Source organism: Chanos chanos, chromosome 14, assembly GCF_902362185.1.
Source record: "Chanos chanos chromosome 14, fChaCha1.1, whole genome shotgun sequence".
Classification (NCBI taxonomy): domain Eukaryota; kingdom Metazoa; phylum Chordata; class Actinopteri; order Gonorynchiformes; family Chanidae; genus Chanos; species Chanos chanos.
The window spans coordinates 18,427,751-18,443,420 of record NC_044508.1 but is presented as its reverse complement, the minus strand read 5'-3'; the positions used below and the strand labels follow the sequence as shown (position 1 = coordinate 18,443,420).

General features: G+C 41.2%; 1 protein-coding gene across 2 annotated transcripts in view; it reads left to right on the top strand.

Annotated features, from left to right (window-relative positions):
• Positions 1-307: 307 nt before the first annotated feature.
• tbl1xr1a (TBL1X/Y related 1a) overlaps positions 308-15,670 on the top strand; it is a 41,778-nt gene continuing 26,415 nt past the window's right edge. For both annotated transcript variants that reach the window (XR_004025936.1, XM_030791197.1), the window contains exon 1: positions 308-546. The gene's annotated coding sequence lies outside the window, so the exon portion shown is untranslated. The remainder of the gene's footprint in view (positions 547-15,670) is intronic.

Below are 15,670 nucleotides of genomic sequence, written 5' to 3'. Positions count from 1 at the left end.
ATAGACATTGCCCTTCAAACTGTTTTAACGCCACACGGCCATTGGTTCTGTAATTGTCTGTGTGCTGTAATATTTCGAACTGATCATATGTGGAGGGTAGAATGGCGCTTTCCTTGTAGATACAATCGCTTTCAAAATGGAACCAACAAGCATCTCGACGTCTGCGTTCCTCCTTCAGTTTCAACAAAGCTGCAGAGACAACCGCCCAGGCCTTCCCCATTTTTGCCTGGAAAGTCACCTCTTCAGTGTTTGAGTGTCTGAAGCCGTTGGCTGGTCCTGAACCGTTTGGCTCTTTCTCCACTAGCAAACAGCCCCACAATGTTCCTCAATCGCTCTTAAATCTAATTTTAAACAGGTTTTATTAATATTTACACCGATGTAATCTGCACAGGACGGTTATTTGGGATTTTAACTCGCAAATCGCCGTCTCAAAGTCGTCTTATAACGCTTTGTTGCGGCTCTATTTTAAAAAATACCCCAGGAGAAGGAAACTCCACACAAGCAGCACAGCAGAGAAGGCACCCCTTGTGTAATCCGGATTTTCAAGTAAGTGTTTTCTACGCGTTGAATTATTATTTTAGACAATGGAAATATGTGTTTTAATTACATAGATATGTTTATAATAATATATAACGATGTATTATTTGACAAGGACATTTTCTTCGATAATATGGTGGGGTGGGGGATGGGCAGCCACTCTGTGTGTGTGTGTGTGTGTGTGTGCGTGCGTGTGTGTGTGTGAGAGAGAGAGTGCGCGCTCGCGTGCCTATGTGTGTGCGTACATTGTGTGTTTGTGTGTCTGCCTGTGTGTTTGCTTTCCTCTGTATATCTAAATGTACATCTTTCTTGTTTCACACAAGTTAGATAGCTGAACAAAAAATGTTTTCACATCTGTGTGATTTAAAAGACACAGCATGTGTTTATATCTTGAATATAACCAATGTAGGCCTGTATAATTTTGTGAATATCCTGCATTCCACTGTTTAATTACTTGTCATTGATGGGTTAATCTCGTTTTGTTGATTGGTGTCATATTATCATAATGTTTATCGGGTACAGTGGCTGTACTAACTTTGGCATGGGATGTTAGATTAGTGAAGGGAGAAATGCCCTTCTGTAGTTTTCTGTACATTGTGTTGTGAATTTCCAGACATCTTTATGAAACTGTCATCAGTGGTGTTCATTTGCATTAACTGAGAAGTAATATGAAGTTAATGCGCACTAAAATACCACAAATTTACATGAAAAACAGTGCATACGCACATGACAGCAGCGTGGCTGTGAAACTCGTGTATGGGGGAGGGGAAGTCAGCCCCACAGTCAAAGCCAAGAAGACGCTCTCTCCTTACTGACACACAGCCATATGGATTGTGGGTAGGTCTATGAGAGAACAGACACACTTAGCATTTTCTTACATTTTTGAGGTAAAAAAAAACAAAACAAAAAAAAAAACAACACATTTTTAAATTTCACAGCTTTATACGATGGAGTTGTTTCTTTCTATTCACACTGGCCATTTCTGCCTGACAAGCACTCCCATAAAAATATAGTGACTTCATTTAATAGGGGCGAAATGTAGTTTTGGTGTGTGGCGGTGGTTTTGACCAGCAAAACATAACAATTGTTTTTTTTTTTTTTTTTGTTCTGTCATTTTGTTGGGTGTTTTGGTGACATGCTTTTGGATTTGTGTGGGGGAGGGTAAACCAAGTCAGCCATTAGACTAATCCCTGCAGTATGCAAAGAGAATCAGATTTCTCCACTGTAAAACTCACACAGATAAGTACCCTACTCCAGTTTTCACACTGATCTCCTGTCACACGTTTAAAAAAATATGTTTCAAGACCGAGTCTTCTTTAGGCCTGTTTTTTTTTGTTGTTGTTGTTTTTGTGATTATAATAATATTACTAATTTTTTTTTTTTCTGCAAATGTAGGCTTCAGAATTCACACATGGATTGTCTAAAATACAGACACGAAATGGTTAACACGGGTAACATGATCTTATTGGAGTTTTATAAGATGTTTATGTGAAGCTTCTTAATTTCCTGGCTGTGCGTTGACTGAAGCATGTCTCTCTTGCTCCTTCTCTCTCTCTCTCTCTCTCTCTCTGTCTCTGTCTCTGTCCCCCTCTCTCTCTCTCTCTCTCTCTCTCTCTCTGTCTCTGTCCCTCTCTCTCTCTCCCTCTCTCTCTCTCTCTCTCTCTCTCTCTCTCTCTCCCTCCCTCATACAGTTAGCAGGAGAGGCACAGTTATGTAACCGGTGTTTGACTGGATTGATGCAAGATGTGGGGGTGGGGGTGGGGGGGGGGGGGGGATGAAAACGCGTTAACAATCTTTTTCTCTTTTTTTTTTTCTCACGGGTGAACGGATAGAAAAGTACTGAAGTGGAAAATGTAGACGTGTGTAAAATTTCCTTCGTTTGTCATGAAAAGAAAACTCTGCTTTTTGATCTGCACATTCTAAGAAAGGATCTTGTGTTGTGCGTGTGTGTGTGTGTGTGTGTGTGTGTGTGTGTGTGTGTATGTATGTGGACTTTAGATTTTTTTGCGTGAGTGATAAGGATACTATATGGCTGTTTGTAGTGTTGTACTGCTTGTCAGATCTGGTGTGTCCTGAATCAGGCCTGTTTGCTCCTGAGGTCACGGATGAAAGCGGGTTTACATAATTCTGTTTCATTATTGCTTTATATAGGCGTGCTAATGGTGTCGCTTCAGTCAGTCTGCAGATAACCATCCATGATATGTCAGTGCCTATTTTCATGGGTGTGGTAATCCATTAAAATTCAGCGATCGGAAGCAAACCATAAAACAGAAAGAACTGGGTGGCCTACAGGAGAGAGAAGTTACTAAATTTGTGTAAGAAAGATAGATTTAGCACTATACCTGTGGTGACTCATTTCCTGGTAAATCAAATCACTGTGATTCGGGTCACATGAAACACGTTGGCTGCAATGTTGGTCGCGCTGGGTTGCTCTCTGATGCTCCATGATGTCTGAGGACAACACAGTTCACCGATCTTTCACTAGCAGCATGGACTCTCAAGAGACAGATCAACAACAGATCATCACCAGTGGACCGAGGCCAAAAAACCATGTCCATCTGTAGCTGAGTTTAAGCTAAAATAACGACAAGCTGTGCTGTGGAGAAGGTGTCTGAACACTGCAAAAGAGCCTGTGTCCATCTCTCTTCTGTTCCCATGGTTTTAGATTAGTGCCTTGGGGAGAACATGTTGCTTAGAAGAACATTTTAGTTAATTAGGCAACGGGACCTGTGCATTTTCAAAATGAATTAGTCTGATTTTTGGGCCGTCGCTCGAGATTGACAGCTGGTTGTTAGGGGCTACCTGACAAAGCGGGAATTCAAGCCTAATCTTGGTAGTTCATTTTTAGCGTATGCGCTATTTGAAGGTTTTTTTTTTTTTCCTTGTGGGAATATTAATCTTTCATCCTCTAGTTGTGCTACTTTTAGTGTTTTGTCGTTTTTCCACTCACATGGTGCCAGGCAAATTCCGTCTCTCCCCCCCCCCCCCACTTCCTCTCCTACAGATCTTCCAGGAAGTCAAACTTTCTATCCTATTTTCCTATCATCATGCCTAAAGAAACCTCAATCCATAATGTGAAGTGTAGGACAGTGTTCCTCAAACGTGGGCCCGGAGGTCAGCAGCGCTGACGATTTCATCTCGACCAAACGGCGTGGGTTTTGATTGGCTGGAGTGTGCACACACCTGTTTCACAGGTGAAAAAAGAAAAAGAAAAACAAAATTCAGTCTCTGTTCGTGAAATGATCAGAGGAACTGTAGTGTAGGGTGTCAGTATTGAGTTGGTGACCCATTCTGCCAGATATGGAGCTTTTCCCAAACAATGGGACAATTCCAGTATTATACAGAACAAATGGCAGCCCTATCTGGCATGCGTTTGAATAGCCGCGAGGACTGGATTTACTGCATACAGTGAAACAAACGTAGCCTAATATACAGGGAAAAAAATTCCAGGGTATAGATAACACCCCTTTTCTGGATCCTTGCGTGTAAGGAGGAAAAATCTGGAATCGGGTTGTTTGACCAGTGCCTACTTCTTCCATGTGCCGTTGGAAAGATGTCAATGTATTGAAGCCTGTGGCCAGTAACGGAGACTGGTGATTATACTGGGGTGTCATTGTTCTTTTGCATCAAAGGCTGAAATAGTTTGGCTGAGAGTCCAGTTTTGACAATCAGCGTGTGTATCTTTGTGTTATAACAGTAGTACTAGTGCCGATGATGGTAGTAGTCTGCAATCTCGTTTTTTCCACCTCAACAGTAAGTACTTTGCTCAGAGGCAGGACTGTCTTCAGAAACTGGTTTTACCGGCACGTCTCTGTGTTCCAGTAAGACAAAGAGACTTGACCTATTTTAAAAGTCAGTGATGAAATGTTTATTTTACGTATTTATTTATTGTATGAAAAGAATCGCCTGTTTATATCGTGTAGTATTTAAGCCTGTTGGCTCGGCAAGTTTATCACAGAGCGATAGTCCATTGTGGGATATATATATATATATATATATATATATGAGAGAGAGAGAGAGAAGCTGGAGAAATAATAGCAGTGCTTGAAGCAGGAACTAGAGCGAATATGGAAGGTGGAAACCAAGGTAGTCCCATTGGTGGTTGGAGTGCTTAGGGCCATGACCTCTAAGCTGGAAAAGCAGTATCAACAAAGCTCAGGTATGACAATATCGATCTCGCTCCAGAGGAACGGCAATCCAAGGAACAGCAAAAATACTGCACCTCACCCTTGAACTCCCAGGCCTCTGGTAGGAGGCCAGAGTCTGAGCAAGATACCACCGATGAGGGGTGGGGGGGTGGGGGCTGAGACAGGAATTTTTATATAGCTTATTAGTATTGGAGAAAGTTACTTCCCTCAAAGGAATGCCTCAATAACAGCCTACATTGGTGGGTTCCAAGTGTGTTGTTTTTTTCCAGGCCCATAGTCTATTGGCTGTTCTGCAGGAGAGCTTGAAACGCCTCAGATTCTTCTGTCAGGATATGAGACATGCTTTTTTTTTTTTGTTTGTTTTGTTCCTGTTTGTGGAATGGTGGTTTAGTTTATTTTGTTGGCGGTTTAGATGTGAAGACGTGAAGAGTTTGTGGCAAAGGACAGCATGTAATGATAGAACTGGCCCATGTGTTTCAGAAGAATTTGTGGGTGGTGGACAGGTGTGGGAAATATGAATGAAGGGTTTGTTTTGAGAGTTTTAGTGAAGTAAGATAAGAGTTGATGAAGCTCAGGTGTGTCAGGGGGTTTAACAGCGTGTCCTGTTCAAACCGCCTGTTGCCATGACTGGAGGAAATATAAAACGGCTGACGTATTTACACCTTCTCATCCCAGTGGAAGGATTGGTTTTATCTTGTATTCTGCCCAGCAAGATTTTTCAGCAGGCGTTTGAAGGGTTCCATTCCTTTTGAAGTGGGGATGATGTTGTTGTTGTTGTTGTTGTCCTTGCCTGCTAGAAAATCTCACCAGTTTTGTCGACAGAATTGCGCTTGTGTGGTCTCTTTAGATTTCCTCATATGAATTTTGGAGCTCCTGTGCATTGTGATCATTTTGTATTTACACTGTTGCGATTTTTTAATATAGACATAGGCCTCAGCCAGTTATTTTTAAATAGCTTAATTAGCCCAGTCAAAGGTTTAGCCTAACTGTTTTAAATGCGTAGAAGTCTTTCAGGTGGCTATATAGGGGACATGAAGGTGAAACATATAAGTGTGTGAGGCAGAGCTCTAGTAGAGAGAAGTAAGTTTGGTGTGGGTGACAAAATAAGCCCCGGACACCTCTTGTTCTGCACTGTTTTGGGAAAAGAAAGGCGAGGGTTAACATGGAGCAACTGCTGACCCTCGTTAAATGTCCGTTTGGCTTTCCACTTCCCCTGACAGGCTAGGAAAAAAAAATGGCAACAGTTCCCCCTCCCCCACTAAACAGCGCTCACACAGACTTGTAGTGTTGTCGCATGTGACCCCTGGGGGGGGTCAAGTTCAATGTGCAGATTTGCCTTTCTGCCTGGTGCAATTCCATTTATAGGAAAGAGACACTCCAAGCTCTGAGTTACAACAAAGAAGGGTTTCTAAAATGAATAGGGAGCTTGTGTGTGTGTGTGTGTGTGTGTGTGTGTGTGTGTGTGTGTTGGGGGGTGGGGGGGTGGGGGGGGGCTGGTAGGTAAGTAGGTAAAAGGACTGTAGTGTCTTTAATCTCGGACTTTTAAAAATTATATGGAAGTTCAGTTGTAACTGTAGGCTAAGGTTGAGCTTGGTTCCTGTTGTCAGAGCTGTAACTAGGGGCTGTCAGTCACTCACAGTGCTGTGGGGTTGTCTCTCGCTGAAGTTGTGTTGTGTATTTAGCCCTAACTCTTTGGACTGGTTTTTGGACTTGAAGCACACATTGGCCCATATCATTGCTGGAGCAGAGAGGGGAAAACCGGGGCCTGGAGGCTATCCCTGCCTTCTGAAGGTCTTTGAACAGCCCTGGAAAGAGCAAAAAAAGGCAAGGAAAAGAAAAATGCAACCCCGCCCCCCAAAAAAAACAAAAAACAAAAACAAATAAAAAAACACAGACATAAATTATTCAGTCTTGTTTTGTTGGTTAGTGATGGTGTATTTCTATCTGATGTTCAGTGCTCTCTCAGTGATTATCTGAAAAGTTGAGACCTGTTTCCTGCTCAGGCAGGAGCCTGCCACACCTCTGTCTGAAATGATGTCTTTCGTTCATTAATTATTTTGTGGTGGCATTTACGCTACTGTTTGTCTTACAGCGAGGCAGCCATTCCTTATCAGTTCCCTCGCTGCTGATGCCTGAAAACAATGGCAGTTTTGTTTATTTGTGGAGTTGACATTTTTTTTTTCCATTTTGTTTTTGTTTTTCATATGACTGTCAGTCCATCTTTTGAACTTGAAAGCAGTTGGTGAATAATTACAAATCCTGTTTTGTTTTAGTTTTTTTTTTTTTTTTTTTAGAAATGTTTTATAAGTGAAATATTTTTTTGCGCGCGATGTGGCTTGAGACAGAAATTTATTAGGCCTATTTATTTCTGCTGAAATATTTAGATTTTTAAAATTTTCGAGATGCTGTTTTTTGTAGCAGTGCTGCGGTATATTAAAGTACACATGTAATGCGTATCTGCGGTATTAACGGTTTCTATGATGACGTTTCTTGTATGTTGAAGTACACACGTAATGCGTATGTGCGGTATTAACGGTGTCTATGATAACGTTTCTTCTATGTTAAAGTACACACGTAATGCGTATCTGCGGTATTAACGGTGTCTATGATAACGTTTCTTGTATGTTAAAGTACACACATGTAATGCGTGTCTGCGGTATTAACGATGTCTATGATAACGTTTCTTGTATGCTAAAGTACACACATGTAATGCGTATGTGCGGTATTAACGATGTCTATGATAACGTTTCTTGTATGTTAAAGTACACACGTAATGCGTATGTGCGGTATTAACGGTGTCTATGATAACGTTTCTTGCCCCGTCTTACACATTGTTTCTGTCTGTTTGTTGATATTTTGTTTCTTCATTATTTGGCTGCTGCTTTGCTTGGCTGTAAAACCTACTCAGGGTCATGAAATTCTACCTTGTCATTCCAGTTACTGGGTGTGAATGAGAAACGTTTTCACAGGGTTGCAACTGTGAGGAATGTCTTGGCATGTTTAGCAAGTTGTGTGAGACTGGAGGTAACATAATCAAGGGGACTGAAAATAATATCGCAAGAATATCTGTATACCATCGGTTTTAGTGGAACTTTTTCAACTCCTCAAATTCTAGAATTATGAACACAAAGTTGAAATCTCAATGTTTTGTACATGCCTAAGACGTGTGTGCCCTAATTCCTCTAGGCCTCTTCTTCAGAAACAATGGGGGGTGGGGGAGGTGTGACTTGACAGGAAATGAAGCGAATGAAATGAGGTGCTTTGACATAGTACAGATTTGGTTTACTCTTCTGTTTCACATGATTGAAAAAAGTGATTTGGACAAAATGTTATGACAGGAAGACGTATGATGATGAAGCAGCAGGGATGTGGAAATGGACATTTTTTTTTATTGAGGTTTTTTTTGTAATGGAGATACAAGAAAGGAGGGACTGTTAGTGCAGTTTTACTGAAGCCTAGGTTAGTGCTGAGATCTGCTGAATTTACAGGTCACCTTCAACCTGTTTCAGGGACATGCCCAATGAGGTGTATAGGGCATTTAGGACGGCGTTTGAAAACTTGCTTAAAAATGCGGAGAGGAGATGCCTCTGAATCCATTTTGCGGATCTAGACACGTGTGCCGCAGGGCCCGTCAGTCCAACATATATAAATATCCATTCAAATATTTATTTCTGATTGCTCCTGTTAAAGTTTAATGGCAAGCGTAAGTCAGGAGTGTTTTATAGAGCCTGCGACAGAGCAGAGGAAACATAGCAACTGCCATATTTATTGCACACGTGTGAAAACAAAAATAGCCCTTTACTCTTACATGGCTAATGGCAGGTGGGCTGCTTAACCAGGCAGTTTAATTAAATTCAAATTGCATTGGCATAGTCCACTACTTATTGAAGTATTGGGCTTATTAGTAGGTCTTAACAGTGGTTTTTTTTTTTGCCTAAATGGTTACAGTAACACCAAACACCTTTTCCAAACGTAATGTGATGTGACTGAGTAATAGACTGAGCGCCGCTAAAAGCAGAAAGAGAACGTTGCTTTCGGTTGCGGTGTTCTCGCAGGTTGCGCGTGACTACGAACACACGGTGTGAAGTCGCTCTGCAGCTGAAAATTGCTCGCTTTGTTTCTATTTCGGTGGCATAACGCTCTGTACAGTCGCCTGCGAAGTACCAGTTCGCACTCGGGACCTTCGCAATGTAGCAACGCAGCCAATCAGGATAGCTTATGGTGTGACATCACAGCTCGTCTGCTTGCTCATGACTGGTTGGTAAGTGCTAGTTTAAGTGACAGTTATAGATTGTACTTGCATAGATTTGCATGAACTGCATTCATTTTTAAACTAGGTGCTGGTAACTAAATATGAGATATCTGGAAGATACTATTTAAGGCTGTTTCTGGAGATCCGCTGAGTTTCTAAACGACCAATTTCTCAGTCAGAATCCTTTGTTTCGAGGTGCCCCTCCATTTTGTACTGATTTATTTAAGATCTCTTTTTTGGATTTCACATGTGTGTTTTTAATTAAAAATGTATATACTGGTGAATTTCTGAGATCACGTTGCCTGATTCTGGAAGAGGGAACCATGACAACAGTACAAATGCAAGTTTTTACAAAGTGCAGTCTTAATACATTCATAACACCCTGCGATGCAAACCAGAAGACAGTTTTACAGTATGTTACAAGGCACAAGTGGGCACACACACGTTTTGTGGATTTATCTGTGGGATGTAATGAGGTTGGTAAGGACAAGGTAAGGCTGAGTCCTGTTAGGATCACAAAGTGCCATTTTTCACAATCAAACTAGAATGAGACAAGATGTTCCTTTGCTTTTACCTCAGTTCAGCTAGCCTCAATTAATGTTGTTACCGCCAAGAAAACAGTCTGCCTGCTTTTGTACCATTTCTAGACAAACACAGTACTATTCTTAGCACCAAACAAGAGTTGCAACTAACTAGCATGATTAAGGTCTGTGAATAGGATTCATTCATCACTACTACTGGTCTGCTGCAGGCTGCTAAAATATTCTTTTTGAAGTCGGAGTCAGTTGTTTTCTGCAGTCCTGAACTGTTTCAGTCATTTCGTCGTTACTGTAGCCTGTTTCCATTTGTGGTCATGGCCGAGGCTTAGCTCCACCACACCATAGAATCTGATTAAAGACTTTTTATACTGAAGGAAAAACCATGTGGGCCCCCATGATCACTTAAGCCATATCAACATGGCTGGAACAATCATGACAGTGAAGCACAATTATGGTCTGTCTGTGTGTCTTTTAATTTATTTATTCGTATGTCGTATTTGTAGAACTGAGACACAGATCCAGGTACATTTTGTCATGCGTGTATTGTAGTCCATGCGTTTCCAGGTTTTGAGAGGATGGAGTAGACTTCTCTCACACACTGTATCATGCAAAATGTGCCACAATTTTTTTATTTCTGACGTGTTCACAAAGACAGTTTGAGATACGTTTTGCAAGAAGATACTTTTGCAGGACTATTTCTTACAGCACACTATTTCTAATATCCAGTTTCCACAAACCATGTTCAGACTCAGTGTTTGAATAAAATGTTATCACCTTAGAGTGGAGTACTTATGATATTTAACTGTTCACTGTCAGTTGCTTAGATGGCTAAAAACATGGACTTCCTGTTCCCCAAGCATAACTGTGCTCTTGATAGATTTTTTTTTGCATTTGAGCGTTTAGTGATGTGAGCATATGGTATAGGCTTGAAGTAAGCACCAAAGGGTGAACTCTGGTAAATATCTGTAAGGATTCTAAAATGATGGGACTGCTTGTGTGATCATGCCTGTAATTAATCTATTATAACACAGTCCAGATGCCTCCAATTTGTGCGCAATGTTGGTCAACCCAAGCAACAGTTAGATTAAGCCAAGCTCGCAGATGGACTCAGATACCAAGAACATGAGATGTTTTGGAGAAATGTATGAGAATCAGGCATAAAATGTATGGTCTAGAGTAAAGTTAAGCCAGACTACACGTCTATATGAGTGAATGTTGAATGACATGATTGTTCATGTGAATTCCTGTGTTCCATGTCCTTTGGGATATTCCTTGCAGGTCTGCTATTCAAATCATATGTCAAGCTATTCCAATCCCTCTGTAATGTTACATTCAGCAGAATTTTAATAATCAGTTCAAGCCACTTTTAAGATGCACATTGTTACTTTTCGGTGTGTTTTGTTGTTGCAAGCTGAAAAAGAAAAAAGAAAAAAAAGTTTGCAAAGTTGGAGTTGGACCAAACGGCAGCTGATGGGCCCAAGGTGCTATGACATGGAGAAAATAAGCTGTTCTTCTTAGCTTTGGAGTAATCACTCCCATTCATTCGGAAAGGCCATTTTTAACTTTTGTGTAAAATGCTATATGCATGTGGCTGAGAGCTCAGAGCTCAGCAGAACTTGTGGCCAGACACATTTGTTCAGGCTTAGTGCTGTTTGGCAGAACGGTCGCTCGGACTGGCTGTGCCACTGTGAAATCTTTTCAGTTTAGAATGTTTCCTACCGGGAAATGAAGACATTAACAAATGAACTTTTTTTTTTTAAACAGACCTACTGGTGCAGTTTTTTCTATCGAGTCAGAGCTGAGTTAGATCAAGAAGATTAATCAACCACCCCCCCATAAACCCCCCCCACCCCACAGATTTACCGTCTCAGGTACTGTTGGGGTTATCAGTACAATTCATAGCTAGAGCAAAAAGAGTGTTGGGGTTACTGAGACAGTCTGTTTTCTTTGATTGTGGAGAACGAGCCCATAATTCTCACAGTTGTCTCTTTTGAACAAAGCGACATGTGGAATTTCCCCAGTGAACAAATTTCAATACTGCAGAGTGGTGCATTGTGTTTTCCTGAAGTTTGGCCCTGCAGACATTGTCTTCTGAAGCAGTGGAGAGTCTGGTGAATAAGCTGGCAGTCCCACGGACAGGTGCTGGCCGGCTCCTCATTAACCACGAGGTGCTACCATGGTGGACTGATGGGCACCGGCAGTGGCATGGTGAGAGACAGGCGGCGGTGCTAAAATAATAGTGGCACTGATTGCTTGGCACGGCTTGAGAATTTGCCAGCGTCTGTGATGAAAGCAGCTCAAACCTTGCCCCTCCTGAGATATCCCGATGACTTACTATCTGTGTAATAAATATTATGGGCTGAGACTGTTATACTGCCCCCCCCCCCCCCCCCCCCCCCCCCCCCCCCCCCCCCCCCCCCCACACACACACACGTGCGCACTCTGGCTCTCTCTCACTGCTCTTTGTCCCACTCTATATCTCTGCCCCCCCCTCTCAAAAACACACACACATTCTTTTTGTTCTCCTGTTGCTTCATTCTCTTCAAACACACCATACAGGCAGACAAGAACGTACCCGCTGTTATCTGTCTGGCCCACGCTGGAAGAGTGTGGAATTTTTTTTTTTTTATATTTTTTTTTTTTTTTGCGTTGTTTCCCCTTGTTAGCCTTTTCATGGCACTGCATTCAGTAGATCTGTTCCATAGCCTGAACCATCAAGTATCCAGGTCACCATGACCTTCTGGAACAGTCCAGACCTCTTAACGAACAAACCTGATCCAAATCAGCCGGATACCTGAAAGTTACAAAGAGAGTCACCAGTGCTGTATAACCTGTGATTTCTGGTCAAAGAAGACAATCCTGTGAGGACACTGGACAAAGAGTCAGAATATTTACCTCGCTTGGAGAGTGAAATGAACACAATTGCTATGACCTTTTACTTTTATTATGTCAAAGATTTAAAAAAAAAAAAAAAAAAATACACAATGTGTATTTTGTTTCCTATGTGTCTTCAGGAAATCTGCGGACAAAATGACTAAGCGTCGAATTAGGGAGTCGCAGGGACCTATGGCTTACGGCCGACACAGACCTAGATGTGTCATAAACACCCCGCCCGGTCTCTGCCAAAAGCAATCTGCACAAACATTTCAAGTGTAATAGCTTTCCTCATTTTCTTTACCAATGGTGATTATTAGCTTTGGGGTGATTTTAACATGGTCCATTTTCTATTTTTTTGTGTTTGTGAACTGTGTAGAAATGTTTATTTTGATAATTTACGGAAACGAGAGAGAGAGAGAGAAAACAAAACAAAAAAACAAACGAACAACACAAAAACAAAACTACTTAGCAGAACCAGTAGCATCCACAGCCAAGTGGGTTTGGACCAACATCTCTCTGGTCCAGTTTCACCTCAATGCCAGAGTCATTATAACCCTGGAGCAGCATTATTAGGGCATAGTTCAAGGCTTTGGTGTCTGACTTAACTGATAACAGCCGTTTAGGCTTAGGCATGCACAACTACATCACGTCCTGTCTCTTGTGACCTTCAGCTGTCCTTCAGGCCATTAGTGCTCTCAGATGACCCATTTATACTCCGGCTCTTGCAGTGGTATCGGCAGGTCCTCTGAAATAGTAAGCAGCAAGGTCTTGGGAAGTGACGAGTCGAAGGAGTTTGCTGTCAGATGTTCCCTCTCAGAATGTCAAACAGGGATCAAGCTTCCGTTTGGGGACTGTGTGTATGTGTACAGCAGCTTAATGCTTAAAATTCTTACCTCAGCAGAAACTATCTGAGAAACGACTGTTATTCTGTGCCGTGGCCTCTGAGCTAACATTAATTTTGGAAAACGCTGTTTGTAGAAATAAATCTTGAGTAACTGTCATTAAACTCACTGCTTGCCATGGCGGGAATGATTTCCATGTCAAATCATTAAATGCCTCCACAGTCTAACTGTTACATGGGAGAAAAATATGAGCTCTTTCATGCTAGTTAAGCTACTCGGAGATTTAAATGTAATTTAATGCATTTACCATCCTAATTGCAGTTATTGCAGTCATTGGATGAAAAAGAATGGCATCAATATTTGGAAAATAAAAAAAAAACAAGGGACGCGTGTTGTCTCTAATGACAAATATTTCAATGAACATCATCAATCAAAAATGTATGGTCAGTATTAAACTTTCATAATCTAAAAAACTAATCAGGTTTCTTCCTCTTAGGGCTGGGTGATATGGCTTAAATAATATAAATAATATCGTGATACATGATATATATCCCAATATTTTGAAATCTCCTCCAAAGCACTTCAGAAATGCTTGATTTAACCCTTTGATGAATACAGTCACACCAGTATGATGATTCTAATAGTCCCTGCAACATTTGTCTGCATTAAAACATTCTTGTTTATATTCATTAGTGGTTTCTATTGGAACAATTTTAAACTTGCATGCAAAAAGGGGGAGATAACAACCAAGTTAAATTTAACTGTAATTCAACATCTTCCCTGCGATACCCAAACCACTGTCAGACAATGGATCCAGTGCTGCTTCTATTGGGAACCAGTTCTTCCGCCTCTGTCTCCTGTTACTGTTTCTGGACTCAACACATATAAACTCGCATTGGCACTTCACTTCTTTCACTCTCTCTCTCTCTCGTTTCTTTCCCTGTTCCCTCCAGATTCAAAAACACATGTCTCACCTATATACATCACACACACTCGCTCAGGAGAGTGGTCTGGGTGGGCGGGCGGGCGAGTGTGTGTGACATATGTATGTGAGTTATTTTCTTTCGTGTCAGTGAGAGAGAGAGAGAGAGAAAAGTGAGTCTCATGCCGGTGGCTTAAAAAAAAAAAGGTGACAATGTGCACTCGATGTTTGTGATATAGTCATTAACTACACTGCACGCAGAGCAAGCCGCGATACATCGATTATATTCGAAATATCGCCCATGCCTGCTTCCTCTCCACAGTAACACCTATCAGCAGCACAAAAATTTGTGTCATCTTTAACATTCTCGTCACTCCAATTCAGCAAACTACTGTGATTGTAACCATCTTAAATTTCCCCCTAAATTTTTAGCAGTACAAAGGTATTAATAAACTCCGCAAGATGATACAACCTATTTTTTTCCCCCCTTTGAGGCCTCCAGTGACCATCCAATGACCACCTCTATTTTTGGCCCTTTTTTTTTGGCCCTCTCATTATTATATCGCCTGTTCTTGATACTGCAGTACTTTTGGTGTTTGTTTCAGAAAGATCAGGCTCATTCCTCTCTGAATTTTCTGTTTCAATGTCAGTTCAACAAAAAGGCTGTGCTTTTCAATGAACCTCATTCTGAGCCTTATTTTCATATACATGTCTTCTGAAGAGCATTTTATTTCTGCTCTCTTCTGACCCAGATTCTGTGTTTTTTTTTTATTTTTATTATGAATGTGGTGGAAAACCACACGCATTGTTAGATATATTTGAAACTGCATCCATATGTAGCCCTAGACCTGACAAAAAATTTCTGCTAACACTGCCTGCCTCTAAATGTTCAGATCAGATTCCTTCACGCTTTCTTCAAGGTGTGTCTCACTGTTTGCTGGTGTCATACCTGTAGAACCACGATAGTTGGTCACAGCTGAGGTGGAAATCTGTGGACCCACAGTGATCCATAAGAGGCCTCAGAGGGCAAGAACCAGAACAATAACTTCACTCTTTGCTGTACTGATGACGGATAACTGCGATAATTGGCCTAGCCAGACCACAGCTTCCATCTGACAGTGTTGGTTGCTAACAGGATGTGCATGTAGGTCATTTTGAACACACGGTAAATGCATAGATCTATAGAAAGGCATTGGATGTTGCTCTGAAAAGCGGATGTAAAAAGACTGCCTATGTAATCAGCTTTAGGGAGAAGATCCCAACTTTACAATTTTAAAGTTCTTTATGCCGCCTTAGTGGATTTTTCGCCCTTTAATGGATGGTCCGTAACAGATTGGAATTTCTCCTGCAGATTGAAAAGAGTTTTGTACTGATGCATAGAAAAACACACAAAAGGAAAAAAAAAATCTAAAAACAAAATATTCTAAATATTTTCTGAACCAATTTTAAAGTTTTGAGGTCATCCATTGATGACCTCAAATAGTCGTTTAATAGTCCAAAATTTCTCAAGGCTGCCAGCACAACTAAAATCTTTATATCTACTATGCAAACCC